The sequence below is a fragment of the Protomyctophum parallelum genome (assembly GCF_964188405.1).
Source record: "Protomyctophum parallelum genome assembly, chromosome: 5".
In the NCBI taxonomy this organism is placed as follows: domain Eukaryota; kingdom Metazoa; phylum Chordata; class Actinopteri; order Myctophiformes; family Myctophidae; genus Protomyctophum; species Protomyctophum parallelum.
The window spans coordinates 29,668,514-29,687,319 of record NC_139702.1 but is presented as its reverse complement, the minus strand read 5'-3'; the positions used below and the strand labels follow the sequence as shown (position 1 = coordinate 29,687,319).

General features: G+C 41.5%; 1 protein-coding gene across 2 annotated transcripts in view; it reads right to left on the bottom strand.

The window, feature by feature from the left end:
• Positions 1-3,985, bottom strand: part of vps54 (VPS54 subunit of GARP complex) — a 29,910-nt gene extending 25,925 nt beyond the window's left edge. For both annotated transcript variants that reach the window (XM_083765331.1, XM_083765332.1), the window contains exon 1: positions 3,845-3,985. The gene's annotated coding sequence lies outside the window, so the exon portion shown is untranslated. The remainder of the gene's footprint in view (positions 1-3,844) is intronic.
• Between the last annotated feature and the right edge of the window lie 14,821 nt (positions 3,986-18,806).

Here is an 18,806-nt window from a genome sequence, read left to right as displayed (position 1 = left end):
ATGCATTTTTGTTCATCCGTATGGTTACGGTAGGGTAGAGTATGTTTATGTTAATACAATATAACTTATACAATGTGGTGGCTGTATCCAGTCTCACTGCTCTCCTGTTGAGACATAGATGGTGTCAAAGGTCATGTCTCACCACATGTCTCTCAGACAGACACAGGATCATCTGACATGAATTTTGCAAGCAGGCCGGCTCTATTAGCTCCAAGGAAAAAATGTCAGCTACTTTAAAAGCAAGCTGCTCATTTTGTCAACAAGTTACGTACATAAATGATTCACGTCAGGTTGATAACGTTCAACATTGCGTTTCAAAACAGAAGTGAAAGTGTTGCTTCCTCATCGAAACTTGTCAGAAGGCCAGTTACATGTATTACATAATCCTCTATTATAAATTACTAAATATGTATGTCAGTAATTTATTTGTATATTTAAGTGATTTGTCACATTTATTTATTTATTTGACAGGGACAAAGCTCATTAATCAACATGTCAGTTTTCACATCAATGGGCCAGAGTTAGCCAAAGCTAAATTTCATCTGTAGTCCCTGGGCAGGCTCTTAAAAAGTGAATGATAAAGAAAGACAGAGTGTAGGGCACCTGCACACAACACCATACGTTGATGCCATCTTCCCTGTGGAATTTCTGTTTACAAGCCTAAAAGGCTAACAGAAATGATTTATACTATGTCCTGATCCTGACGTTCAATTACAAAACACACAATGAAATTGTTAATCACAAATAAGTTGCGTGACAATTGATCGTGAAATGATTGGTGACAGCCCTACATGCATCATACTGAATGAGTCAGACACATGACACATTGGTAAACCACTGTGGTGGCAGTGACTGTCTAGACTAGTGTCTAGGAACCTGGAGATCTTCCTGGATCTACTTCAACCAAATCTTGCCCTTATTTCGGTCCCATAAACATAAAATAAATATATATATATATATATATATATATATATATATATATATATATATATCAGATGAGCTTGTCAAATGTCAATCTGCTAATTCGTCACATGACGATGTAAAAAAATTATATATATATACATTGCATCATGGATGCACCTGGGACGTATCCTCAGTGATGTATCCCAAGGTCATCAGGGTTTCGGGTCTCCCATCATCATACCCCTCACTCAGGTGACCCAGCCGGGGTGATCAAGTCCCAACTTACGTCCCAGTAGCTACCCTCGATCAGTCCCATTAGGGAAAAAACCAGGGCCACACAATCCGTTCCTCCTGAACTACTCTGCCGGGACTGGGAGGTACCATTCTGATTCTGGCGCGTGGAAGGACTAGGCTCTGTGGGTTGACTCCTGTACGGGCCCCTCCTACGTCTCACCAGGTCCACTCCTGCTCTCATCAGGTCAGGCCCTGTGCGTTGCACCAGACTCCCAGCACCAGGCACTTATATCGTTGCGGAACCTTCGCATGCATCCATATTCTTGGGGGAAAATTAGCCGAAAATAGCAGATCTACAAACAGCGTGCCTCTGCCATTTTCTACGAAGCGGTTTAGTGTACAGGGAACAAACAGCAGACCATGAAAAATGTTGAAGAGCCCTGCTCTATAGAAATGCAGGCTATGTTTTGCCATTGAACGAGTCTACTACTAGACGTGGTGGAGTAAGCGGCTAAAGAGTCTGGCCCCTCTAATCCCATCAGAGTAGAGGATCAGACGAGAGATGAGAAGCAAGATGCCCTCCTGCCCATGTACAGCTTTGATTTAACATGCCCCTCTGCCTCTCACCCTGTGTTATCTCTAAACTAAAGCTTTAGACGTCCCAAAACAAACTGATATGGCTACTTCTCTGCCTTTCCAGTGCCTTAAGCCCATGATGACCCACCTAATTGGGATGGCTCAGTATCTAAGATACTCAAAAGGGACAGTGACTGAACTTCTCACCTTTATCTCGGAGAAAACGTATTTTGACCGCTTGTGTCTGCAACATTATTCTTTCGGTCATGACCCACACTTCATGACCATAGGTGAAGGTAGGAACGAAGATTGCTCGGTAGACACTAGACAGAGAGCTCTGCCTTCTGGCTCAACTCCATACCTTTTCCCATAACAGAAATGTCACGAATCTGATGGCCAATAAACAGTCCCATTACAGGGCCCTAATACTGAATCCCTAGTTGGAAAATGGCAGCTGAACTGAAGCAAAGCAAATATGAAAGGCTGGTAGACTAGAGATGTTCTCGCCGGCGCAACTAAAACTGGCGACACCGATGGATTTACCAGAATAGAGCTACTGTAAACTATGGCCGGACGCTCACACCTCACGCTGGGCAAGACTACCGAGTGTGTGACTAATCGGAAGGACAAGGAAGTTACATTCATGATTGATGCTTTCTGCAGAGTTGTTGACATTCTCCAGGCTTGAAACCGGTGTTGTGAACTTGTGAATGGTAGAGAAAAGACAGCTACCAGGGGAAGTACATTGCAACGGAAGTCCTGACCTAAAGGGCACGCCACGGACCACGTCTCATGAGATGAGAAGAGCCTGGGAACGAGTTGAACGGTCACTCAGAACTCATGAGCCGACGGTGAAGAAAGCACGAATCATAAAAAGCACTGATCTATCATCTCTAGTCTAACCTTCCAGTGTGTGCAGAATAAACCAGTAAATATATAGACACGAATAAACCAGACTGTCTTTTGGTTTATATCACTACACTTGAATTAACTTATATCCTGCAAACTGCCATAATGGCAATATCAGAGTGTTGACAGTAATATTGAACACAAGTCGGACTCAGAATAGACGAGCAATATCATGATGCTGCCGGCACAGTGCTCACAATTGCTTTTCGCAAAGTCTTTGCCTGCAATGTTGTTAGGTCTAAAGGTACACTGGTACATGAATGCCACTCAAAATTCTGTGCACTGTCACAATTTCACACATGACACCAAAATCTAATTATGCTGACACACATTGCATGCAAATCTTGTATATCTGAATGGATATACACACAGAGACATGTCACTGTAGCAAAGAGTGCTGCTGATACATTCACGTCAGTTTGAAGAGAATATACTGCAAATTCCTACACATGTGCTGAGTTGTTAGCTTGTCATAAAATCATCATTGCATCAAACGAAGATGTCACCAACTTGAGGCTGAATGTTAGGCATCGGAGATACAGGGATATACGTACATCTAAGTGTATAATTAACAAGTGCAGGCTGGTCACAGACAGTAAGGACTAAGGGGCCAGGGCATCGTTAGTGGCAGTGGTACTACCATGAGTACCATGTACCAAATTGTTGGTTTAAAAGGACATTAATATCTAAACGGTATTTGGTGGATAGTTTTACTTGTACTATTTGCATTACTCACAGTCTGCATCTAAGTAAAACGGTGAAAATGTGTCCTTTGCAGTCACATAATAATAATATTGAATGTATAACTCAGTGTAGTGTACAAATGTAAACAACGGTACTTGTACACAGGTACTGTAAATGGAAATGAGTATTTTACACTATAATTATATAATACAGTAATAGTAGTAATAATGATAATCAAATGTAATCAAGACTGTCACTTTATCAAACAAGCTTTGGAAAAGCAAGTAAAATAATAATAATAATAATGTGTAATGTGTGTCTGCTGTGTTCATGTTGTCAGTCAGTCCAGACAGTCCATCTGATATGATCTGGTTCACTGTACTTACACGTAGCCAATTCTAGCAAGGCATTATGCTAGTTAGCCTGACTAGCCATTTGACAGGCTGTCAAACGGCTCGGCGTGCTAACAGAGCGTCACCATAGTAGAACCAGCAGCACTGCTAAAGGTCGTGCTAATAAACCAGAATAATAACCATACCTGTCGTGTGGTGAAACACAGCGGTTCCAAAGGCTCCGTCGTTCCACCATCACAGACACACACAGACAGCAGAGCCAAAAAACTACAGCAGCTAGCACTGCAGCTATCCTAGCAGCACTGCTGCTAGCATCATCATCAACCGGTACACACTAACCATAATGCACTGCGGGAGGAGGAGGGACCACCAGGACGGACACACCTCTTCTTCCTTGGGTCCGCTTGGGTCACGTGTTCCAAAAGCTCGCGCTTGTCACCTGGTGGTCACAGCTGGGATTTAATTTAAATGCTAATTGTCCTAAACGTGACAGCAAAATCTTGAGAGACTGTTGTAAATGTAATGTTCACGAAGCTTAGTTTAAACTTTAAAGTAAACCCTTGCCAACATGTAACGTTGAAAATAATGTGATATAGCTACCTATCTTTAACACAATGTTGTACACCTCCAATTAACGCACGCACACGCACACACACGCACGCACGCACGCACGCACGCACACACACACACACACACACACACACACACACACACACACACACACACACACACACACACAGGCTGCTTGCTATGAAGAGGAAGGACGTATACAGTAGTAGTACCATTTTAAACACAGTCTGTCCTATTATTGTATTGGCCGGGGAAATCAACCTGTTGACAACTTGCCAGCATACGCAGTGAGTTTACACTGTCATGGGGGGAAATTCAAAGGTATCATTATATATTATTAATATTATAATGTTTCCTCTTACATTATCAACCTCTGAAGCCTTCAACCGAGAGGAGAGGCCTAACTATGAATCTTAGAGGAGCAACACGTGGATTTGTGCTCTTCCTTTTGACTGTACCAGGTATTGCATATTTATATTTATTAAAGGTTTTGTTCTTCTGTATTTCAGATGAACATGTGAGGAGTTGTAGTGATGTGATATTGTGATGATGTGATATAATGTCAAATGTCATTGTAGTTATAGACACTTTCCCACAGAGAGAAGGGTCAATTGATAAAATATTATTAGTGTGGTTTATTGTTAGATCACTGAAGAGGAACTGAATTGTAGGTTGTTTCACAATGTTCAGGCATTAAAATTAAATGCATGGAAGGCATGGATATTAAAATCTCAGGTTCAGGACAACACTATCAAATATCACCATTATGCTAGTATATGAAGACAGTTAAATGTTATGTACATTGTGGGTTAATAATGAATAAATATTGAATCGGGGGGAGAGCTGAGAAAGACAATTCACAAATTCTGATTACAAACGTATATTCATAACAAACAACATGGGAAAGTCTTTTCCATCCACGGCACCCCTGAACTAGGCTGTTAATCTTTAGAATCTCATGTCATATTACGCTACTGTATGTAAATATGCAAATATTTCCCCTTAAGATACGGTCTGTCACGGAGGAATATTCGTTTCCATTAGAACAGACGGAAAATAACTTCATACTTGTGAACGTTCACCTGCAGAAGATAGTCGACTTGCCAGCCCATAGAGCCCCATCGTGAACCCGGACATGCTGAGTAGCTTGCAAAAAAAAAAAGAAGAAAAAAAGATCATCAGTGAAGGTGGGGGCCGCATATATATGGCCCCCAGGCCAGCAGTTGGCCATGAATGCCCAACAATGCCAAAGCATTTCTGGGGGTCCCCGGGCCAGAAACGTTGAGAACCTGACCTAGAGTACAGTATGAATACAATATAGTACAAATAAGTACAAATCAGTGGTGTTATTTATTTATTCATTTTTAATTAACCCATTCTGGACGGGAACCCCTTTTGGTGTTTTAACTAAGCATTATGTTATGCTTTAGCTATTGAAAAATAGCAGATCTACAAGCTCAAGCTCGAGCTTGTAGGTCTGCTATTTTGGAAGAATCGTGAAAATGCGGCACAAATCTTTGAATATATAGGCCTACTATATATATTATTTTCTTTTAACGTCAGGCCTAAAAGGCTGGCATAGCTCAGTCAGCTTAATACTGGAGATGTTTACATGCGCATACTAACCACTATGTGGGTTATCTATCCAACTGTGATGTGACAAACAGCTGAACTATTTGGAGGTTTGTATAAGGTCAGCTCATTCTACACTGTTGCTCATCATGCTGTCACTGAAGGCTGATATGTGTTGCTTTGCTATACCGCCACTTAGTGGCTTCCCCTGTGGGTTCTGTTTCCACTGGGGTTGTCTTCTCATTGGCTGCGTAGGGAGGGAGCAATGTGTAGCAGAGCCTGAATGCCAAGATCAAACATAACATATATAATTTACATCCTAAAATGAAACGTTTTTCAATCCATTTTTCAATCTGACTGAACGTATATAACTTTATTACTTTAGAGTGTATTGTCTGTGTGTGCAGTACAGTGTACACTAGTATAATGGTGAAAGTTAAGTGACGGATAAAGCTGCAGTTCAACACAGCCTTATTATCCAAAACGATATGTTGGTACTAACATCCTGATTGTGTCATTGACTAATAATGGGGGCCACTAACAAGCAAAATAAACATCTCCTGTCCTCTAATAACTTTATGATTATGATATGTTTTGTGTTTCAAGTCATTCAGGGTCAAGGTGACTGGAGAGTAAACTATGACTATCCTAAGTGCGTCATTAAGGGATCAACTGTGCAAGCAAGCTGCACCTACGTAGGTAGGTAGCAAGGTTATAATAGTTAACTAAAACTAACTAAAAAACGAAAACTAGAATTAAAAAAACATTTTAGTTAACTGAAACTAAATAAAAACTAAAAATAAATTAAAAACGATAACTAAACTGAAACTGTATTGTGTGTTCACAAAACTAACTGAAATTATAGAAAAAATACCCTTAGTTATAGTTTTTATCAATATTTATATGCATTTCGGAAATTCATAATATAAACCTTTTAAATTCATTTGATTAATTTCCTCATTTCTCCAACAAGTTTTACGGCTGTTTTCAGCACCGTACGGCAGCATGTAGCCACACTTTACATTGCTTGTTTACATTCTGCACTGCCTGAAACTGACTGCATGTTACTTGGAAAATCAAACCCGTCTTAAGTGAGTGGTACTGTACTGTACTGTACTGTACTGTACTGTACTGTACTGTACTGTACTGTACTGTACTGTACTGTACTGTACTGTACTGTACTGTACTGTACTGTACTGTAAGCCCTCCTCCCTGGCCTGTGTGTGTCTGTGTGTTAGGCTGTGCAACAGTGACACTTGGTGGTGAACAAACGCTATTTTCGTGCTCGGACACTGCCAGGAAAAGTTGGAAGTCCCAATATGGGAGAGAGACGCAAGGAAGTGCCTTGTGGAAAAGGATGATAGTAAAATATGCGGAGCACTTCGGAAGGGGCCTATTATATAAGGATCAGGCATTTGCAAAACATTTGCCAAAATGGCAAGTGGTTGGTATTTATTCACCCTTGCCACAACAGCTTGGTTTGGTATGGAACAGTATCTCTCTCATGGGCAAGACAGAACTTGTCATCATTAAAGGCAATCTCAATGCAGTGAGATTCTGAAGCCAGTGGCGATCCCATATCTTCAGAATCTTGGACCTAACGCCATCCTCCAGGATGCCAACGCTCGCCCCGTAGAGCCAGGATCACAGAGTACCTCCAAAATGTAGGAGTGGAAATGATTTGAGTCTAGACCTCAACCCAATTGAACACTTGTGGGATCAGCTTGGGCGTGCTGTATACGAGTGTATGTGCTGTACATGCAACCAACAGAGCCAAGTGTTGTTTTTTCCTTATTACTGTGGGAGAGTGCAATCATCCAATCCACTAAGCAACTCAAAGCAAGGGTTGGTATACCAACCATTTGCAATTTTGGCACATTTTTTGGGGGCGCTACCCACACGCTTAGCTGTGTTGCTCATTCCACGAATGCCCGATTCTTACAATCTATACAGACTATACCTCGTTGTACAGGTGACAACGATCAACGATTAAAATGATATAAAACACAATACCAAATGGTATCATCAAAGTGGAGAAATAAAGGACCAAAGTTACGTTTCTGAACTTTTAGAGTTTATATTTTTAAATGGTATATCTTTTAGGTTTTATTACACAATACTTATTGATCTTTTTTTATCCTATACCTGACAAATAAACCAAAGTACGAAAAAAAAACTAAAACTAAACTATAACTAAACTAAAACTAAACTAAAACTAAGCATTTTCACAAAATAAAAACTAAACTAAAACTAGCAAATCCGCTCTAAAAACTAACTAAAACTAACTGAATTAGAAAAAAACAAGTCAAAACTAACTAAAACTAAACTATAATGAAAAAACCAAAACTATTATAACCTTGGTAGGTAGGTCACGAGTCACAGACGGTTCCTGGTATACTAAACGGATGCATAATGAACCTGTGGATCTGAAACAGGACCCTCAGTATGCAGGTCGTGTGGAGAACCATTGTGACCATCAGCGCAGCAGATGCACACCATGACCATTACAGACCTGAGAGAGACTGATTCTGAGCAGAATACATGGTCAGGTTAACAAACAAATCAGATGAGATACATGTACATGCTGGTTATTATAGTGGAGTCCAAGTAACAGTCACAGGTAACCTCTCATCTAGTATACAATTCTTACTGTCACAACTAAGTAGGGTTGATCTTAAACAGAAACGTCAGAGTAAATGTATAATTCTATAATTTGTGACTTACAATCATCATTTTGTTTTTTATTTGGACCTAGACCTGCGGTTGACGATAACTCATCCCAGAGTGAGAGCTGGACAGAGGGCGACACTGACCTGTAAGACCAAGTGTTATCTGAGCAGCCCAACCTACATCTGGTACCACAATGGGCAGGTTCTAAGAGAGACACAATGGAATTCTCACACTCATCTAGACTCAGTCAGCAGTCACCATGAGGGAGAATACTCCTGTGCTGTCAAAGGTCAAGAGGGTCACATAAGTCCCACAGAAACTCTCGGATGTGAGTATGTGACGGGGGTCAAGTGTTCTTTTTCTTTTTTTGTGTTTCCTAATTATTATCCTTATTATTTACCTGTTAATCAGTAATATTGTTTTCCCTTGTGTCCTTTATATTACTGTCTTAATGTGCTGTTGTGTAATATCATTTAAGGGTTGTGTTCTTGAATGTCCCCTTTAAGCCCTTAATTACCTGACCAGGGCCAGCCCTGTCAACGAGTAGGGTGGAGCTCCAGTGACTATAAATGGGGCCAGAGAATTCATTCAACAGAGAGACAGGAAAGGGAGAAGGCCTGCAGGAGTGGGTCTGTTGTGTGTGGACGATGGGACAGGAGGAGTTGTGCAAACTAACCAAGGATCTGGACCGGCAGATGAGACAGTGACAGAGGGGAAGCCAAATCACCGCAGCAGAGGGGCTAAGTTGCGACTTGCCCCTCTCCAAGCTAAGTACCCCCTCTGTGTCCTTCAAGTTGACCTTGACAACATACTGTCTGTAGCTGCCATTGTGGAGTGAGGTTATTGGGACTGGATGAACTGGCGGTGTGTCCATTGTGTGTTCACAGTGATGCTGAGAAGTTCCCTCGACCCCACCTGGCTGCCAAGAGACTAATTGCCCCCTTGCAAGTTGCACATTTTGAACAGTAATGTTTTAAGAGTTGTTGATTATTGTTTTGGTTGTTTGGTTAATTAGTTAGGTTGTTTATAGGATATAGGTAGGTTAGGCTTTTAGATTTTTTCTATTGTATTTTTAATCGGCCATCTTAAAGTGCCCATGTACAGGACTAATAAAATCCACATTGTTTTGTACCAAAGGTACCTTAGAACTGCTTCTGTTTCAGTTATTCCTGGGTTTCCTATGTTTAAATGCTCTTTTACCTGGTATAAGACTAGAACCTGTGTGCATCTTTATATTGAAGTTAAGAGTGTTATACAGGCCCAGGCCGTAGCGTAACGGTCTGGGCACCGGACTGGTAATCCAGTCGCGGTGTGCCGCGGGTTCGACTCCCGGACCCGACACGGCCTTTACTGCATGTCATCCCCCCATCTCTCTCCCGTTTCCTGTCAGCCTACTGTCTGTCCCTTCAAAAAATCAATAAAAGGCGTAAGCCGCAAAAAAATATCTTAAAAAAAAAAAAAAAAAGAGTGTTATACAGAGGACCATCCTCATTAAAAAAGGTGGCGTAGTCGCAAACCAGCTTTATTGGGTTTCACAATTATGCATCCTGCACTTTTAACAGTGCACTTCGAATATATATATTGTGTTTCTCATGAAGTAATTCCATGCAAGTTCTCTGACTCTAATCGGCCCGGGTCACAAGTACATTTTTGTTAAATCGGTAACTTTGTTTCAATGAATAAAATGACATTTTGTCAAATTGTTTTCATAATTGACTGTCCTCATACTTGACAAAGTATCAGGGGGAAAGAAATGAGGTGAAGTTAGTCTGTTCTGCTCCATTAGAACCGTGTACAGTGCAGGCCAGCTATAGAAGCCCATTGAAATTCAACTGTAGTTACAGTAGCCTACTTTTAAAATAATACAAAATTAACTGAATAATATATTGATTTGAATAAAAAATATGTTTTCAAATGAGTGTCTTTGTCAAAATAGCTTCTTGTTTTCTCAATAGAGCATGTGTTTCACATTTAATTGACCACTTGAATGGGTTACTCATTATGTTAACAGAGCAGAGGGGAGCGGACAGACAGACAAGTAGTCACATTTCAGTGACATCACTGTCTTTACGAGGCTACGAGCGCCGACTGTGAAGAGGGGAATGCTCAATAATACATCCTGATTCTGACTGACTTTGTGAATTCATTCAGACATTAATGTCTATATTTTGAACATACTTTGGCTTATATGTTCTATACCTGTCGGTAGTTCTGGACTTAATTCTGCGTACCTTGCATTAAGGCTGATGGGACTGATGGCTTCTAGCTCCCTCATGAAACGCAAACCAGACTCTCCTCTGTAGTGAAAATCTAAAGAACATTTGACCTACTCACCAATACAAAGACGGGTGGTGTCATTAAAAAGCCTACTTTCCTTAGTGGACGGGCCGGCACTGGGCGCACGCTGAGCACCCCACCACACGTATGAAATGCACCTTTTGGCCAGAAAGGGATTTTCTTTCCACCGTGAAAAAATATATATTTGTAGTTATTCCACTGCGCCTTCTACCGCCCTAAAATCTCATAGACAAGATTGTTCCATCCGGTTGGAAAAAAAAATCCCTTTCTGGTGTGGTGGTGGGCTCAGAGTGTGTCCACTACGTTTTAGACACGCAATACAGCCCTTAGTGTTTGTCTCAGTTCAAAATACCACCAAAGTGGAGAATGCGGCACCCCAAAAATAAAGGATGCAAGACCGGCTCAGAGTAAACATTCCTATTTTATTAATTTCTTTATGTTTTTTTCCGCGGCTTTCGCCTTTATTTAATATTTTTTATAGAGGGACAGACAGACAGACAGACAGAAAAACAGTAGGCTGACAGGAAGTGGGGGGAGAGAGATGGGGGAGTGACGTGACATGCAGTAAAGGCCGTCGGGATCGGGAGTCGAGTCTGCGGCACACTGCCAGGCTCGGACTACGTACGGCCAAGGTGCCTGGACCGCTGAGCCACGGCCCAGGCCTAAACATTCCTATTTATTGAGAACGTGAACCATGCACTTAGGTGGTATTTTGAACCCAGTTATATTTATAGCAGAGTGATAAGCACCCATGCACTGCCTAAACAAAAGAGGAAGCACCTTCCTTTCTCATCCTGTTTGTCTCATTGGCTAATAATGGCAAGCAAGCAAAGACACGTTACCAGTGGTGGGAAGTATAACTTAATACAATTACTACTGTACAATCTTGAGTTATTTGTACTTTAATTGAGTATTACCAATTTCCAATACTTTTACTTCTACTCCATTACACCTCAGATGCAAATATTGTACTCGTACTTTATTACTTTGTAGATTTGTATTTGTTTTATTTAAAAAAAAAACATATGATCCACTTCAGAACCTATACATTTGGAACTATTATACATTTGAAAAGTTGAAATAGGATATTCTGCATGAGTACTTTCTACCTTTGGTACTTCAAGTACATTTTGAGTACTTTTTCCACCACTGCACATTACCTCCTCTAATGTCTTTAACCCATTTTTGGCGGGAACCCCTTTTGGTGTTTTGGATCTGTCATCTCACCAGTCCTCTTCACCCTGTACACAGATGACTGCAGCAGCCCAGACCCTGACATGTTATTCATCAAATATTCAGATGACACGGTTATTGTCGATACCACCAACACCAATAACCGCATCATATATGATTGAACCCTACAAACCCTCCCGCGCACTCAGATCAGCCAACGCCGGGAATCTTCCGCCGTAGTCTGAAAACCCACCTTTTCAGACTCCATCATGGCCCATAGCACCTACCCTACCCCCTTAGATAGCACTTCCGTAGACTTAGATAGCATTTGATACAGACTTATAGCATGTTATGTAGACAGCACTATAATTGCATTGTATATAGTCATAGCACGCCATAGTACATATGTATAGCATAGTAGTATATATGTATAGTTTTATTATATAGATATTCCACTGTTACTTTCTTAGCTTACGCATGTTTCATGATAAATGCTTTTATGTGATGTATTCCCATGCTTTTGTTCTTGCTTAATGTAAATCGCTCTGGATTAAGAGCGTCTGCTAAATGCCTAATTGTAAATTGTAAATTGGGGTAATGGACTATTTTGCTGAGTGGCGCAATAACAACTTCCTGGACCTAAACCCCAGCAAAACTAAGGAGCTTTGATGAATTGAACAATGTGGACCCTGTTGTAATCAAGTGTAATGCTTAATTGGGTCGTCCACTCACATTTGACAGTCTTTGTATTGAGTTTGTGCTTAAAATGTACTGTAAATTCTACAAACTGTTAATAAATATTTCAATCAATCAATCAAAGCTGCTGGTGGACTTTAGACAGGGCCCGCCCACTCCACCTCCGGCCCTAGAGATAAATGGCCAGGCAATAGAACGTGTCGAAGAGTATAAATACCTCGGCACCACCATCGACCATAAGCTCACATTCAAGACCAACGTGGAGAACATTCACTCCACGTGTCAACAAAGGCTGTTCTTCCTCAGGAAGATGAGGAAGCTTCAGGTCCGACCATCGATCCTGCAGGCCTTCTACAAGTCCTTTGTAGAATCCATAATGACCTTCAACATCACATCATGGTTTGGTGTGATGCGTGCCATCAACCGGAACCCTCTCGACAGGGTGGTTAGGATCAGCGGCAAGATCATTGGGAGGGACCAGGAGTCACTCAGCAGCATCCATAAAAAACGGACAATAAAGAAGGCCTCTGAAATAGTTGAGGACAACACACACACCCTCCATAACCACTACGAACTAATGCCCTCAGGCCGGCGATACAGAGCATCAAAACTCACTAAAAGCTAGCTTTGTGCCCACCTCCATCAGACTCTTGAACACCTAGGCTGAACCCCCCCCCCCCCCCCCCCCCTTCTCGTTGGAATCCTTAACAAACAACCCCCCCCCCTTTCCACCTGATGGACTATAGTGAACGCATAGGTTGCATACAGTAAATATTTAGATTTTTAATTATTAGTACTTATAGAATAGATTTTAATATATTATGCTTTTAAGTAGTTCCTCTTAAAGTCGTTTTATGATCTTTTATATAGTAACTGTGTTTGTGTGTACTGTGATTTCTGTTGTCTTTACCACTGCACAAAATAAGTTTCTGAAAGGAAAAATAAAGTTCTTTGAAGTTGAAGTTGATGCTTTAGCTATTGGAAAATAACAGATCTACAAGCTACGAGCTTGTAGGTCTGCTATTTTTGAAAAATCGAAGAACGACTGACATGGAAACATAGCTTTTTCAGAAAACTGTCATTTTCAAACAGACATTTTTTAGAATCTGATCTCAGGTCAGAATGTCTTTAATACGATAAAGTGATCTGTGTGTTTACAGCTGTCTGGGGAGTGACTGATGTATATTTTATACCATACAGAGGAGAAAATGTGCAAGGCAGACAGACGAGATTCGATGTTCCATGAGTTGTTTATTCAGAGTACAGCTTACAGCATAGACAGACTCACGCCAGCCAGCAAAGTGGCTGACGTCTCCACACAAGGCCTGCGCCCCAACTGACCAAATGATTGTATTCTAGGTGACTACTTAAGCACTTTACATTGGCGTGGGGTGTCGACATTTATTGCATATGTAAGTCTTTGATCAACCAGTCTGTTTTCTTCATGTCAACAGACTCTTTTGTCATGCCAATAACCACCGGAATTCGGCTCCTTCTCCTCCTGAGAAGGCCGACACCCATCACGTAGGTGACCACAGCTGCCAAAATGTCTACTGTAGTAGGCTATGTAAATTGCAAAAGGCAGAAGGACACAAGAGCATGTAATATTGCAGAATTATGGAATCTCATATTCATCATGACCTACAACTCTGACGATGCGTGCTCCAGCATGGGATCGACTGTGCACATGTACTGCTCCTACATTTACCCACCTGATGGAGACTATAACGTCACGGGCAGATTCTGGTTCACTAGATCAGACACCAGTGGAAATGATGTGGATCTGATACAGGACTCTGGGTATGAAGGTCGTGTCCAGAGCCATTGTGATGAGGTGGACCGCAGCTGTACCCTGACCATTAACGACCTGAGAGAAACAGATCATTCTAATTACATGTTCAGGTTCATGACTGACTAACAAGCCAGATGGGAGTGGGAAACACCGGTACTCTGAAAAACCCGGAGTCAAATTGACCATAACGGGTAACCTTTTCATGTGGGAGTATGGCTTACCTGGTACGATTCTGACGGTCACATGGTACAAACTAGAAAGAGTGCCCCTTAATTGGGGCACATGTAGGCCTCCACCAGGCCAGGTCAGGTTGTGGCCTCCTGGTTGCGCTGTAATAGGCCAATGTGAAAAGGGTGCCATTTGTTCTTACGCTTTTGATGGCAATTGGATGATTTGAGGCATTTTGTTCAAAAAATGTGTTCGTCATCGACCGGGTTAACGGTGCCGGAGAATAGCTGTACACAGATGGACGGACGGACGGAGTGCAAAACATACTCTCTCCCCATGCCTTCGGCCTGGTGGAAACAAAAATGATGTGCGTTTAACTTTTTTCTACACAGTAGAGTAGTAAGTTAATTAATCTATTGTGACTGCAATATTTTTTGTTTTGTTTTATGGCACCGTCTAGACAACTGTGAGGATCCCAAAATCCCACGACGCGACAGCAGTAGTGAGTATACGTTTTTTTAAGCTGTGATGTTTACTTTTTTGGATCTCAAATCACACTTTTATTTGGTTTGTCCTGATACTCAGCATACATGAATACAAATACTGTATGGTACTATGGTTAGTTTATCAACTAGCCCCATCTGTGACCTCTCCCTTCACTGTAGTGCCGGAAATCGGTCACATAGTATTGAAACTGGGAGTACCAGAAACAGCTGTTCCTATTATATGGAAGTATAGGCAAATGTCCAATGTCTCATTATCCAACACCATATTGGTACTGTGATCCTGTTTGTCTCATTGACTAATAATGAGGCCTCTAGCAAGGAAAGACACATCTCCTGTCATCATTCTATAACATTTTGATTGCGATATGTTCTGTGTTACAGATGACTGGGGAGTCACTTACACCTCTCGTGCTTTGTGCGCCATTAAGAGATCAACGGTGAAAATAAGCTGCACCTACAGTTACCAATCCAGTTTCCGGTCCATTTCTCATTCATATTATTATTATGACAAAGTCAAAGTCAACGTCCTGAACAGTTTCTGGTTCACTAAATGGGAGGTAAAGGCTGCACTCTGACCCTTACGGACGTGAGAGAGAGCGATTCAGCAGAGTACATGTTCAGGTTCACAACCAACAAACGAGATGGGAAATATGCTGGAAATCCCGGAGTCACTTTGGGGGTCACAGGTAAACTTTTGCATAAAGGTGTTACATACATTTAACATTGTTTAACCCATTCTGACCTGAGACCAGATTCTAAACAATGTATTCTACATCCTGACAGTTTTCCATTCTGACCTGAGATCAGATTAAAAAAATGTCCTCTATGTCAGTCGCTCTTCGATTTTTCAAAAATAGCAGACCTACAAGCTCATAGCGCGCCACTTGGTGGCGCGCTATGAGCTTGTATATCTGCTATTTTTAAATAGCTAAAGCATAACGTAATGCTAACACCAAAAGGGGTTCCCGCCTGAAATTATATAAAATATAAAAGATATTAACATTGTTTAATATCTAGGAAATACACTCTGTCTGTCTGTCTGTCTGCAGCATCATATTTCTTGTGCACGCTGCCAGCAGGCCAAGGAACTATTAGGAATATTTTTGCTCAATTGCTCAATGAACACTCAATATTCATATTCCTGAATGAATAACCTCAGACAGACTGGCTATGGGACGAATGTTCCATACCGTCTCTGTACCGTGACGATGTGACGACTTGTTTAGGCAGTGGGTGCTGCAGCTATAAACTATATAGGTTCAAATAGCACCAAAGTGGAAATAGCAGTATAGTCCAAATTAAAGGATGCAAGACTGGCTCAGATACACATTATTTATTCTGAACGTTTGACACGTTTCGGCCTCAGCCTTCCTCAGAGCAGATTTGAAAAGCCTTATCAAATGATTTGGGCATGATTCCATTTGGAGATGATTCATCTATTGTCACTACAATCATCACGACAGTTTGTATTTTCAGTTTAACATCTAGGAAATACACACATCAGAGCAGTAAATTAATATATATATATATTTTTTTTGCACCCTATAGTCTTCCGGGTGTCGATGACTTCTTCCACAGTGATAGAAGGACAGACTGTGAAACTGACCTGTGACACCACCATCACCAACTGTAGGCTGAAAGACAAGCCCGCCTACGTCTGGTACCACAATGGACAGAAGATGGAGCACGCAGAGGGACAACGGATGGTCGTAGGCCCGGTCATCAGTCCCCATGCAGGGAAATACTCCTGTGCTGTCAGAGGTCGAGAGGACGTCAAAGCCCCTGAAGAAGCTCTCGCGGTCAGATGTGAGTAGGTTGTTTTTAAGTTGCGCCGTTCACATATTCAATCTGAAATCATAGTTTAATTTGGCTTGTTGTGACTGTGTCTTACAACTGAGCATACAGATGAATAAAGACTATGGTTAGTTTAGATAGACAGTAGACACAATATAAATATAGTTTTATTGGTCCTGTGTGGGGAAATACAGTCACCAGAGCACAGAAGTTAAAATACAGTCACAGGTTAAGAAGTAGCTACAAGAAGAGAAGATACAGGACGGTAAAATAAATGTTGTATTTTGTGCTCAATATTCAGACAGAGTTCAGCACATTTAAATGCCTTGAGCTTGAAGTCAAATCCATCCCTTTGTTTGAGCTGGAGGCAGGCAGGCATCTGCAACAATACATTTTATTTTTTTAACATAAAGTTGATAATTAAATTAAACAATTACTGTAGCTAAACATTCTTTTTTTGGGACATTTTTGTTCCCACACTTTTCTCATTGAATGCAAAATGTGAGTTTAGTTTGTTAGCAGTACATTACTGTATGCATGGAGTGCAAAACAAAGAGAGGACTGGTCCAATCACGCTGGTCCCTTTCATTTGTATTACTTTCGTAGACTGACTGACCAGCTGGTTGACAAACATTCAGTTTGGATTCCATGGCCATCTAATTTCCTGGGCAGATCTTTGCAGTTTGCCCCTGTACACACAACTGACAGGTAGCATCGTTTATCTTTGCCCTTTATTCACGATTTCTAATGTTTGTTTATATTGCATATAGTTTTCTCTTTGTTTTCTTTTAACCTGTGCAGCACTTTGGTTGACCTGGTCATGTTAAATGTGCTACAATATATAAATAAAGCTGAGTTGAGGTCATTGTCCCATGCCTTTTCATACATGCACAACCCTAAAACCCTTTTGAGTATAATCATAATGTATTATTGCGACCGAAGGTTGCAGTTATCTCTATGGAATCGTGCATTTCCCATCAGTGTGTCAGGCACCATATATGGAGCCCAGGTCTCGTGACATCATGTGACATCATCAGGGATGGAGATGTGGAGACCCTGATGTCATAGTAAATGCGACCTGCTGTCACAGTTAAGCCCATATATGGAGATCCCTGATGTCATCAATATTGGCCAGCAACTCTTCATCTGACCTCAAACCCTTAGATCTCCATATATGGATATATGTCAGAACCTGTTCTGACATTCCATATGTTGATCCTTCCCCATCCATCCTTCCTCTTCGATGTCTCCCTTTTGACTTGTCCTTTCAAATTTCAAACTCTAGTTATTAGTGCAGCCGCGCCCGGCAGCCGGCGAAAACTAGAGTTCTCAACAGGCCGTAAATTAAGGCCCGGCCCTACCTGGGCCCTTATCAAACTCTGTACACTCAAGAGAATGTCCCCACTACCACACGTAGATCTCCATATGAAGCATTCCATATCAAACCCTGTACACTCAAGACATGCTCCTTACAGTATATGGCCAGTACAGAATTCATTCCATGTTGATCTGACCCCCCATGCCAAAGCACCAGCTTTTCGCCCTCAGGCGAAAGCACCCACTTCTCGCCCTCAGGCGAAAGCACCGGCTTCTCGCCCTCAGGCATCTTACTGGTTATTATCATATATATATTTTTTATTTTATTTTTTTGGCACCCTCTAGGCTTTCTGGTGACGTTTAGTCCATCCACTGTCCAAGAAGGACAGAATGTGACCCTGACATGCAGAACCAAGTGTCCTCTGCCTCTCTACCCCGCCTACATCTGGTACCACAACCGACGGGCTCTGGACCACACAGAGAACAGTCTGGTTCTAGACACAGTCAGCAGCAGGCAGCATGCAGGAGAATACTCCTGTGCTGTCAAAGATGACGACAGAGGTCCAGGTCCCGAAGAAACTCTCAACGTCA